The 12,684-nt window shown below is 40.1% G+C and overlaps 1 protein-coding gene across 1 annotated transcript in view; it reads right to left on the reverse strand.

Moving 5' to 3' along the window:
* The window catches only part of LOC116593407 (lymphoid-restricted membrane protein), a 130,744-nt gene that overhangs the window by 48,480 nt on the left and 69,580 nt on the right, over positions 1-12,684 (reverse strand). The window lies entirely within an intron of this gene.

Below are 12,684 nucleotides of genomic sequence, written 5' to 3' on the forward strand. Positions count from 1 at the left end.
ATTCTCAAAACAACCCTATGAAGTAGACATTACTATTATCTCCATTTCCAGGTAAAGAGAAAATAAGACACACCCAAAGTCACCCCAGATAAGTGCTGGAGCTGGATTTGATCCCAGGCAGTCCCACTCCAGAGGCTGGACTCCTAACCATATTGCTTTTCATTTATAATAATATGTCACATATGATGGTGATGGTGAAGTTGCTTACAGTTCCTGTTTGAGTAGTGTTCTGGTTCTCATGTAATGAGTACTACATATGCCCTGTGGAAAGAAGTCCAAAATTTTGCCTAGGCAAAGAGTTACAGTACTTTGAATAGTTACAAATACCTAGTTTCAAAGTGATGATTTTTAGGACCTTAAGATTTCCATTCATAGATCTTTCTTTAAAAATCCCCTCATAGAAAATGAACAAAAGGAAGAGAAATTTTAGAAGAACTATAATTGGAAGGGGTATTTGGAAAGACTGGTATTTAAAAGAGGACACTCAAAAATCCTCACAATCTGGCTTCAAGAGGACACAATTTACTTCAAGAGGACAGCTCCAGTCAATGAAGCTCCTACCAGCAGAATCCTTTACTAATCAGTCATGATCATAACCTTTGTGTTGCCACTTGACAATACCCTCCTTTCCATATACTCAAGGGTTATTTTTCAACGCCAAGCCTAAAACACATTCCTCTATGGCAATTCTGGAATTGGTATATACTCGTTGGAATCTACTCTTTCTGTTCTCTCCTAGGCTTTATAACTGCACAGCATGTTTGCCATTTAAACCTTGACTTCTATCCTTTGATTGTTTAAACTGTGTATGCATGTTGTTTCCTCAAAAACAATTTTAATTCTTGTATTAAAAAACCATGATGTGATTTTTTTTTTCTAGGTACACAATACATTGTTACAAGCATTACTGGTAATCCGCAGTCGTATATGATATACACAAATACCAGGCTTGTAGACGTTTCCCCCAGCTTTCGTGAGTGTAGACCCTCAACTCCTCACAGCTACCACATTTTCTGGAGAATTTCCCCTGGCCACATGGGAGCTGTTTTTCATCTCTCCACTGGGAGGTAGGAAGTGATGTAGAGGGAATGACAGAAGAGAGCAAAAAGTCTTATAAGACTGATCAGGTATCTACAAATGTTCTCAATATGAAAGAACTGGTTTTCCTTTCAAGAGTCAGAGAATGGAAGCACAGGTTGGGCATGAGGCTAATAGAAACCCTAAAACTGGAACTTCAAACTCTCAGATCCTGTCTACCCTCCTTCTTGGATACTAAGGTAGGAGGCTGAGCAAGCCCCAGGGAAAGGCTTTGCCTTGTGGGCATCTGTGACTGAGCCAGATTAATGTTTCTAGCATAGAAGACATGCATTTCTATTTGTAGTATGTAAGACATGCATTTCTACTTGTTTGTCTAAGGCATTTTTCTCCTTTTATCATCTGTTTGCAAAACTTCCATGACTCACCTAAGTGACCTCCACTCCATGGTTTATGAACTAGAGTACACTTAAGACCTTGGCTCTTCATGAGCTAATGAACATTCTCAAAATTGATTTGTTTTGCTTTTTCTAATATAAAGCAGAACATCAGAGTTCAAAAATATGTGATAAGGATTTCGAAATTTGGGCCACCTCCTCCATATATGGCCTGGAAACCTCTCCCGTCAGTCCCATCCAAACCTCTTTTTCAGTTTTAGATCTCAATAGAAGAGATTAGCTGCAATCTGCCATAACATTTAAAAGCACAAGTTGAACTTGCAATCTTTGAAAAAGCACTAACTGCAAATTAAAAACTGGAAGTTAATTACATTTGCAGGGTCAGCTGCTTGGAATCTCTCTCTCTCTCTCTCTTTTTTTTTTTAAGATTTATTTGGGAGAGAGGGCACACGAGTAAAAGGCAAAGGCAGAAGCAGACTCCCTGCCAAGCAGGGAGGCAGATGTGTGGCTCCATCCCAGGACCCGGAGATCATGACCTGAGCCGAAGGCAGATGCTTAACTGACTGAGCCACCCAGGCACCACTGGAGTCTCTTTTAGATGTATTTTCCTCTTTATTTCCCTCAGTTGATTGACTATTTACAGTGTAAAGATGGCACACTTATAGAAATCCCAAAGGGCAGTGTTCATTTTTTAAATTTGTTATTTTTAATAACCTCTACACCCAACGTGGGGCTCTAACTCACAACCCAGAGATCCAGAGTCACATGCTTTTCTGAGTCAGCCAGATGCCCCAAGAAATGCTTTTTTTTAAAATTCTCTGAACCTCAGTTGTACTCCATATCACTCAGACCTTTAGGCACTCAACCAATATTTATTAAGTACCTAGAAAGTGCTAATACCTCTGCTCCAGAGAGTATCTACTCTCCTAAGTCCTGTAGTCTGCAGGAAGTTCAGATACAAACCAGTAAGCTACTGGGAATACACATTAAATCCAGGATGTCCAAGAAAATCTGAATTTCAGGAGTGCCTGAGTGGCTCGGTGGGTTAAGCCTCTGCCTTCAACTCATGATCCCAGGGTCCTGGGATCAAGGCCCACATCAGGCTCCTTACTCAGTGGGGAGCCTCCCTCTCCCTGCCTGCTACTCCCCTTGCTTGTGCTGTCAAATAAAATCTTTTTAAAACAATCTGAATTTCAGATAAAGGGCTGATTTTTTTTTTTAATATATGTCACAAAAGTTGTGCAGGAAAAACTTATACTGGAAAATCATTTATCTGAAATTCAAATTTCACTGAGACTCTTGTATTTTTATTAGATAAATCTAGCAACCCTAAAGCCCAGAGAGAACTCTGTCATTACACACTGGGAAAGAAAAGTGCCAGGGGCTCTGGGAGCATATAAGAGGGGGTTATCCTATTTTGGGAGTGAGGATGGAAAAATTAAGGGCCTCTCTTTTGCATCTCGCAGTATGCATAATGCTATATTGTTTGCTAAGTCCGTGGTTATAAACAGAACACTGGGACTGCAAATCTGGGAATTTCCGTTTAGATTCACATTCACTGAATGTAAAATAATGTTAGAGATTTTCTAAACCAATTATTTCATGTGTTTTATTTCTCATTGATTGAACTGTGCCTCATTGTTCTTATTTCTAGAATCTGAGTCTCGTTATTGTTATTGCCTGAATTGCTTTAATATATACAGTAAACCTCTTCAGTCAACACTTTTCAACCACCTCCCTGATCCAAAGCAATGACTAAAAGCTTCTGAGGCCTGGAAACATCTATAAAACAATGTGATGGGGGGGGGGGGGCAGTGTTGCTGAGTGGCTCAGTTGGTTAAGTGTGGGCCTTTGGCTCAGGTCATGATCTCCAGGTTCCAGGATGGAGGCCTGAGGTCTGCGTCAGGCTCCCCAATCAGCAGGGAGTCTGCTTCTTCCTCTCCCTCTGCCCCTTCCCTGTGCTTGTGCTCTCTCTCTTAAAATGATAAAATCTTTAAAAAAAATTTTTTTTAAATGTGATTTCTTACCTAAAGTAAGTTTACTCATTATATATTTAATTTTCACCAGTGATGTAACTGCAGAGTTCTAGGCATTTATACTCTGAGATTTAACGAAATCTTCTACATTTGTCCTGACTTCCTAAAGGAGTCAGAATAAATTCACTATTTATGTACAGTATAGAGAATATTTCATTTTTTTAGGAATAGACAAACATAAGGGCATAATTTATATTTTTCAATATCCATATTCTTCAATCCCTAAGAAATAGTTGGATTTCTTTCCAAAAAAACAGAGATACAAAAGTAACATCCTTGAAAAAAGATTTGAGTTTAACTCAAAAGCTCTTTCGAAAGATTCCTGAATCAAACTCTAATTCAAAAGATTATGTTGACAATGTAATTATCTTACCTTTACTAACCATTTAAGTATTTTCTCCCTTTACTAACAATTATTTCTTGAACATTAAACTTCCAAACTTTAGATGAGGTAGACATATCTTAATAATCATCCAATACTTAATTATGAAATTTAGGCAAATATTTCACCCAAGTCCCAGTTGGAGATTTAAGGCATAACTCTTAAGTAAGGGAAAAAAATTTTTTACAAATATCTGTGTATGTATGTAGATAAACAAATTCCTTTTGCCAAAAGAGGCCTTCACTAACAGATGGCAGTAAACTCTTCATGGAGACAGAAGAAACAGTCACTGAGATGTTCCCAGGAAAGTTATCTTTAGTGAGCCTAGTACAAGGGCAGAACATGATTTTCGACTTAACCGGTAAATTTTATATTTGTCAAAATTACACTGTTTTTAGTCTCTTTGTGACTAATATGTAGTGTGATAAAATAACGCTTACTTTTTCTTGTCCTAAGATAGGTGATGGCAGCTGTTAGTCAAAATGATTTGCAAACCACAAGTCCCAGATTTAGTAATTGCTCAGCGAGTCTCATCAGCAAACCTGTTTGATTACTAATTAATGCAAGCTGGCACAGAACGGGACTCTCCCCTCCCACCATTCACTTAACCGTGTTATATTAAGCTCCTTGGCTGGGTCACACCAAACTTATTATAAACATCTCATACTGGAACAATTCCTGAAATAGCATAGTCACACATACGCTTCTAAAAACTCACTGGGCTCTTCTGTTTCACTGATCATATGAAGCCTGGTTTTCCTCTCAGAGACTAGGAGAGGACCTGAAATCTCTAAATGCAAGAATTCAGGTGATCCTCGGGGAGGGAGACAAACCACAAGAGACTCTTAATCTTAGGAAACAAACTGAGGGTTGCTGGGTAGTGGGGGGAAGGGATGGGTGGTGGGTTATGGACATTGGGGAGGGTATGTGCTATGGTGAGTGCTGTGAATTCTGTAAGACTGAGGATTCACACACCTGTATTCCTGAAGCAAATAATACAATATATGTTAATAAAAATATATATATAAAAAAAAAAACCTCAGGTGGTCCCATGTTCTTGGGGGTCTACAAAACCCATAACCGCTTTCCACTAACACACATACATGCCCAATGACTAAGGCTGGAAATGACAGTTCAGGAACTTAGGTATCTAAAAGGCCCCTCTGAAAACAATTCTAGGATTGGCTTGTGGTGAAAGCAGCATCTCTGGGGGGACCTAGCTTTATCACCACAAGCATAGGGAGTTTGGGGCAGGGGGTGAGGAGAAGACGGAGGCTGCCCCTGGGATGGCTTTTCCCTGCTTAGAAAAGGACTTTCTTGACCTTAAACGACTAAAAAAGGGCAGCATCGGCGAAAGTTTAGCTGTTTAGTTGGGGGAAAACTCACCACCTTATTTTCACTTTACCAGCACTCTAAGAACCGTCTTCTGAAAACAGACCGCAGAGCCGAGGCCCGGAGGAGCCGGGGAGGGGCCGGAGCTGATCCCGGCCGGCTTTATGGGGCAAGCGCAGAGACGAGCTTCAGCTGGAGGAGAGCGAAGCCTGCGATCAGCGGCACCTGCCGTCTTGGTCCACGCTGAGATCCTGGGAGCGGGAAGGGGAGGAGAGCCGGAAAGGAAGGGGGACCCTGCTTGGGCCAGAGCGAGGCCATTTGGGTGTGCTCCCCGCCCTGGTAATAAAATAAACATCACCCAGTACATACTGTCTGTAATCAGGATGGAAAAAAGTCACTTTCTAACTTAAATTCCTTACGTTTCTGTTGGGCCAAGTGCTGGATGGTTTTGTTGTTGCTGTTTTTAAGATTTTATTCATTTATTTGACAGACAGAGATCACAAGGAGGCAGAGAGGCAGGCAGAGAGAGAGGAAGCAGGCTCCTTGTTGAGCAGAGTCGGATGCAGGGCTCGATCCTAGGACCCTGGGATCATGACCTGAGCCGAAGGCAGAGGCTTTACCCACTGAGCCACCCAGGCGCCCTGGACAGGTTTACTAAAGACATCCTCGTGACCTCTTTTAAGGGACCGTCTCCAGCTGGGCGGACGCAGTATGACGACTACACAAAGTGCAATAATTAAGCAAAGAAATGCCCGAGCGGTTCGTTCAACCCCGCGGAGGGCAGCACCGGGAGAGGCCAGCGGGAGCTGAGAAGTGTTTTCCAAGTAGGTGGACTCCGCGGGTAGCGCTGGGTAAACAGAACCGGGAGGCAGGTGGGAGATTGCAGAAGACTGAAATGCCAAGTCCGCTTAGGGAAGATGCAGGCAGATTCAGACACGCAGGACATTTCTTTGGAAGGCCATTTCCCCTCCAAAGGGGAGGACAGACACCTTAAAAACAAAACAAACAAATAAGCAAACCAGCTTCAGGGTTCTCCACATACAATATGGACATCCTAACTGGAACATTTTGTTCTCAAGCTGTCCGCTTTGCTTACTGCCCCCCTGGGCTTCTCTAGCCAGACCCTGCCGTCCCTAATCACATGCTTCACAGCCTGGAGCACGGGTGATTTCCTACTTCTCTTCTATTTTCTCTCTTCCTCACCCCGCCTGGGGATCTCTGAAAATCTATTTTTGTGATATCTAGATTTTTATATTTGCTCCTTTTCCTGTGGGTCATTTTTTCTGTCCCTAGAGAAGAGGGAGACGTGTAGTAGTTCAGAGTTGGGGCTCTGGATTCAGATACCCTGAGTTCAAACCCCAGCTCTGCCCAATTGGTTTTGGGACCTCCAACAAATTACTGAACTCCGTGTTTCGGTTTATTTGCAAAATCAGCATAATGAATGACCTCCTAGGTTTGCTGCAGGGATGAAATGAGATAGCACATGTATGATGCACCTTCTGAAGCTCCTTTAACGTATTCAGATATTAAATGCACTCTTGGGATGCCTGGGTGACTCAGTAGGTTGGGCACCTGCCTTCAGCTCAGGTCATGATCCCAGGGTTCTGGGATGGAGCCCCACATCAGGCTCCTTACTCAGCAGGGAGCCTGCTTCTCCCTCTGCCTGTTGCTCCTCCTACTTGTGCTCTCTCTCTCTAAAATAAATAAAATCTTAAAAAAAAAAAAAAGTACTCTTAAAGCACAATAGAGTACCCAGAAAGAAATAACCAATTAAACCATTCCTTTCACTGACTTGCTCTGCTTAATTTCCCATAAAGTGAACTATCGTAACATCTATGCTTGTGACCGTCTTATCAATCCACAGATACCGAAACTAGCAACACCCAAAGAGATTTCCCTCCTAGTCATAAAGGAAGCCAGTGGTAGAGCCAAAAATAATATTAAATTTCTGAATCCACTAGACCATATCACCTGTCTGGCAAACTGTACTCTTACTTCTTGCTCCCGGAAGTGTATCACACCTGATGTTTCTCAAAGTAGCGAAAGGAAGAGCCTAAACTATAAATTCCAATGGATGTGCAATGAATTAGATGAATATATTGTTCCATTATTTATTTACTGTTTGCCTCATAGGATTCTAAGAGAATGTGCTCATATTGTGATCTCTGCCGTGGACAGCACAAGCTGGTGATGCCTGTGCCTGTCCCAAGGCAGCCAGAAACATGCAGTCTCCACCAAAACAGCTTCTCCCACCCAAACACGTGCTTTGTGAACAGAGGAACAGAGGAGAGAGTAGAAAGGGATAAAATGCAGACTCAACAACAACAAAAAGCAATAAAACAAAACCAAGACTGGATTACGGGTTTTGAATACTCTAGAGAGAGTTGATGACAGCATGGTGTTTACTTGCCAAGTCATATCCCCTTAAGGCACGCTGACCAGGCTGGGCCCCTGATGTTGCCAGACCTGAAAGTAACTGCCTGTCTTGTATCCGAGAACCACTGAGGGACACTGCAAGGAAATGCAATCTTATTTTACGTACATGAGAAAAAAAGAAAAGAAAAGAAGAAAAATTTTTCAAATAATGCATATCCCTTTTTTCTTCTTCATCTTCTTTTTTTTTTTTAATTTATGAGAGAGACAGAGAACACAAGCAGGGAGGAGGGGCAGATGGAGAGGGAGAAGCAGGCTCCCCACTGAACAGGGAGCTGGATGTGGGACTTGATCCCAGTCCCTTAACCGACTGAGTCACCCAGGTGCCCCGCATATCCCTTTCTAACTCAGTCTTTATGTAATGTTGGTAGACATTAGCCAGAAGCTCGGTCTCTGAGATTAACTCGGCTTAATCCAAGCGACTCACTTTGTCCAACCAAAAGTAGATTGGAGGGGGTGGAAGATGGGGGGGCACTATTAGAAGAAAGGAAAGAAAACTGTTTAATAGAAGACTCCTTCAGTATAGCCAAACATAACATGCACTTTATTTTTCAAAGCCCACTCTATGTAAAATGCACTATGTCTTATAATATACTCTGTAATGCTCTTATATTCTATGTGTCATCATCTTTAAATTTCTTTTAATTAAACTTCATTAAACAATATCAACGTCTTCAGGAAGCCAACTTTCGTAAAGATACTATCCTGGAAAGAAAAGGATTGGAAAGTAAGTGATCTATGGGTCCCGCTCTGAAGTGAACATTTTGAAAAAAAAATTGGTGATTCCTTTTTGGAGGGAAGTGGAAATAAAGCAAGGCTCTGAAGATACTATCAAGATGCATACTAGCTGAATGAAAATCATCTGCTGCCTTTCCACATCTATCCAGACGCAGAGCAGGAGTAACAATCCTCGTTTGGCTCTGTACTTCTGTACCTTCCGCTGGCTCTTACTGGGGATGGTAATGGCTTCCTAAAGCCATCATGCCAACACCTGGGGGTGCTCCCTTCTTCTACTGTTTCTCTTCACCCTGCCCACACCTTCATGGATGAAAATCTTTTCAGCTTCCCTTTTTAAAAAGTGCCTTCTGTTTGCTAAGGGACTTTGACTGATATACACGAAGAGATAATTTTGGTTTTCTTTTTTTTTTTTTAAGATTTTTATTTATTTATTTGATAGACAGAGAGAGATCACAAGCAGGCAGAGAGACAGGCAGAGAGAGAGGGGGGAAGCAGGCTCCCCGCTGAGCAGAGAGCCCAACGCGGGGCTTAATCCCAGGACCCTGAGATCATGACCTGAGCTGAAGGCAGAGGCTTAAACCACTGAGCCACCCAGGCGCCCCGATAATTTTGGTTTTCATATAAATTTCCAAAGCCCAAAATGGTTGTTATCCACATTACACAAAAGACACTTCTCTTGTTTTTCTTTTTTTTAAGCTGTTATTTGTTTATTTGAGAGAGAGTGGATGAGCTAGGGATACAGGCAGGGGGAGAAGGAGAAGGACAATCAGACTCTGCTGTGCGGGGACCCTGATGTGGGGCTCCATCCCAGGACCCTAGGATCATAACCTGAGCTGAAGGCAGAAGCTTCACTGACTGAGCCACTCAGGGGCTCCCATAGTACCTCTCTTAAAATATTTCGGTTTTGTTTTTAAACTCTGTGTAGCCTTTTGATTGGTTGTGTACATATAGATAATTGAAAGAAGGAAATTTGACTAAAAGAAAAAAAAAACCAACTTCTTCAACCTTGTTTTTGAAAATTTTGTTAGCTATTGCCAAATCGGTTTCCATAGAGATTATATCAATTTATCATCTCGCCAACAATCTGTGCGCCTGCTTTGTTCCCTACACTCTCATCACACACAATGTGTTGATCTTTGCCAATCTTATAGGTGAAATATGGCATTATGCCATTTTAATTTGCATTTCTCTACTTATGACAGTTTCATGTCTTAAAAGCCATTTATATTTTTATTACCTGTTTGTTTGTATTCCTTGGCCATTTGTCAATAGGGGCTTGATTTTTATAAATTTACAAAAGTTCTTTATATGTTAAGAAACTCATTTCTTTTTAACATGCATTAGCAATTTATTTGTACAACTGTCATTTCTATATTTGGTTTTTGCTATTTTTTGCCATGCAGACTTTTTTTTTAAAATACAGTCAAATTTCAACTTTTCCATGTGAATTCAGATCATGACCTGTTAACCTTAGGAAGGCCTTCCTGACTCCAAAATCACACACACACAAAAAAAAATTCTCATTTTTTTGGTAGTAATTTCATGATTGAATACATTTGAATTTATTGTGGTATTTAGGGAAATAGGATTTCACCTTCATTACTTTCAAAAGGCTACCAAATTTTTCTAGGAATTTAACCTACAGATATATTTGCACATATTTACAAATATAAATATAAGACTGTATTTATTATAATATTTTGTTTGGAATGGTAAAATGTGAAAACAGTCTTTTCATCCTTCAAAAAGATACTGGTTATATAAATCACAGTTCATTCACACATTAGAATAAAATACAGATGTTTAAAAGAAAGATATTTTATAAGCGCTAATATGGAATCCCAAAATTATATAGTCGTTATAAATCGATTCTTTTTTTTCCTTTTTTTTCTTTTTTAAAGATTTTATTTATTTGACAGACAGAGATCACAAGAAGGCAGAGAGGCAAGCAGAGAAAGGAGGAAGCAGGCTCCCTGCTGAGCAGAGAGCCCGATGCGGGGCTCAATCCCAGGACCCTCAGATCATGACCTGAGCCGAAGGCGAGGCTTAACCCACTGAGCCACCCAGGTGCCCCTAAAAATCGATTCTAAGATAAAGGACAGTACTTACATCATTTTTTTTAATTTTTTATTTTTTATAAACATATATTTTTATCCCCAGGGGTACAGGTCTGTGAATCACCAGGTTTACACACTTCACAGCACTCACCAAAGCACATACCCTCCCCAGTGTCCATAATCCCACCCCCCTCTCCCAACCGCCCTCCCCCCAGCAACCCTCAGTTTGTTTTGTGAGATTAAGAGTCACTTATGGTTTGTCTCCCTCCCAATCCCATCTTGTTTCATTGATTCTTCTCCTACCCACTTAAGCCCCCATGTTGCATCACCACTTCCTCATATCAGGGAGATCATATGATAGTTGTCTTTCTCTGCTTGACTTATTTCGCTAAGCATGATACGCTCTAGTTCCATCAATTGCACTACTGGGTATTTACCCTAAAGATACAAACGTAGTGATCCAAAGGGGCACGTGCACCCGAATGTTTATAGCAGCAATGTCCACAATAGCCAAACTATGGAAAGAACCTAGATGTCCATCAACAGATGAATGGATCAAGAAGATGTGGTATACTTACATCATTTTTTATTTTGATTAAATCATTTTGATTAAACATAAAACAAAACAAATAGACACATAAATACAGAAGAAACTAGAGACAATGATAACCTTGGAAAGGAAAATTGGCAGTTTAAGGAAGGGGTAGAAGAGAGATTTAATTACTTATACCATATCTATGTAAAATATTATCATTTTAAATAAATACTAAAAAATGTATAAAACAACAGACTTTTAAAATTCAAGTCATTATTTTTGGGTAGTTGATCCGTTACCTTTTCATGTAGATTTGTAAGATATTGTCATTTACAGTGTTGAAATCTGCTGATTTTATTTATTTATTTTTAAAGATTTTATTTATTTATTTGACAGGCAGAGATCACAAGCAGGCAGAGAGGCAGGCAGATAGAGAGGTGGAAGCAGGCTCCCTGCTGGGGAGATAGTCCGACACGGGGCTCGATTCCAGGACCCTGGGATCATGACCTGAGCCGAAGGCAGAGGCTTTAACCCACTGAGCCATCCAGGTGCCCCAGAAACCTGCTGATTTTAAAATCAGCAAAATTCTTTTTTAACATGTGTATGAAAATGTGGATCAGTAGCACCCTCTGCTGGTAATGAGTTGAAATTCAAGACCCAGATCATTAATAAACCTACCTAAGATTTCTCTTGTGCTCTACTTTGTGATTAGTTTCGAGTGCTCAAATATTATGTCATAAGAATGATAGCATTTTATATCACAACTTTTAAAAATCACTGTCAGAATTTGCTGAAGTTAAAAATAATCACACATTTTTGTAGTGGTCCATAATTCTAATGTTTTAAGTGTTGTGTGAGTGCAGAACTCCACTTTTCATATGGGAATATTGAAAATAAAATAAAAACTACTTTTAATAATAGTTATCACTAATTTGTATAAAAGTGAGCATGACTTTATGTTTGTCTTGTCAGTCTGTATATTTTCCTCATGTTCTCAGCATTATAATTAATTCATTTGACAAATATTGACGACTTTGTTTTCCAAGCATGTCTTAGTTCTGAGGATACACAATGAACAAAAAAGACAAACATCTTGCTTCATGGAACTTACTTCCTACCAATGGAGACATCAAGTTAACATAACTGACACAAATATACAGTATGTTACACTCTGATAAATATTGAACAACAACAAAATAATAATAATAATAATAAAGGGAATATGGTGAATGAGTTTGGAGAAAGGCTTGCAATTGTAGATGGTGAGCCACGGAAGAGCTCACCAGAAGGTTGACTTGAATAAAGACCTTTAGAAAGTGAAGGAGCTAGTCAGAGGAAATGCATCAAGGCAGAAAAGCAAGTACAAAGGTCCTGAGGCATAAATTGCCTGGCATGTTTGAAAAACAGCAAGGAGGTCACTGTAACTAAAGTGAAAAGAATAGAAAAGAATAGTAGGAAATGAGGTTATTGCATCAGTGGAAGAGAAAAATTATGTAGGGCCTTAGGATTATAGAAGGACATTAACTTCTACTGAGTGAGATGGGAAGTCAGTGGAAAGATTTTAAGGAGAGAGATAAGTGCTCTGCATAAATGTGTAAATTGCAAAGGGTCGAGGGTAGAAAGGGTGAGATTAGATTTTTATAACAATAATCCAGGCTAAGAAATGACAATAAGGAATCATAGGTAGACTTGAGTTTCTAAAATGGTGGAGGAATAGGAGACCATAGTTTTTTCTGGT

The sequence above is a fragment of the Mustela erminea genome, chromosome 6, assembly GCF_009829155.1.
Source record: "Mustela erminea isolate mMusErm1 chromosome 6, mMusErm1.Pri, whole genome shotgun sequence".
In the NCBI taxonomy this organism is placed as follows: domain Eukaryota; kingdom Metazoa; phylum Chordata; class Mammalia; order Carnivora; family Mustelidae; genus Mustela; species Mustela erminea.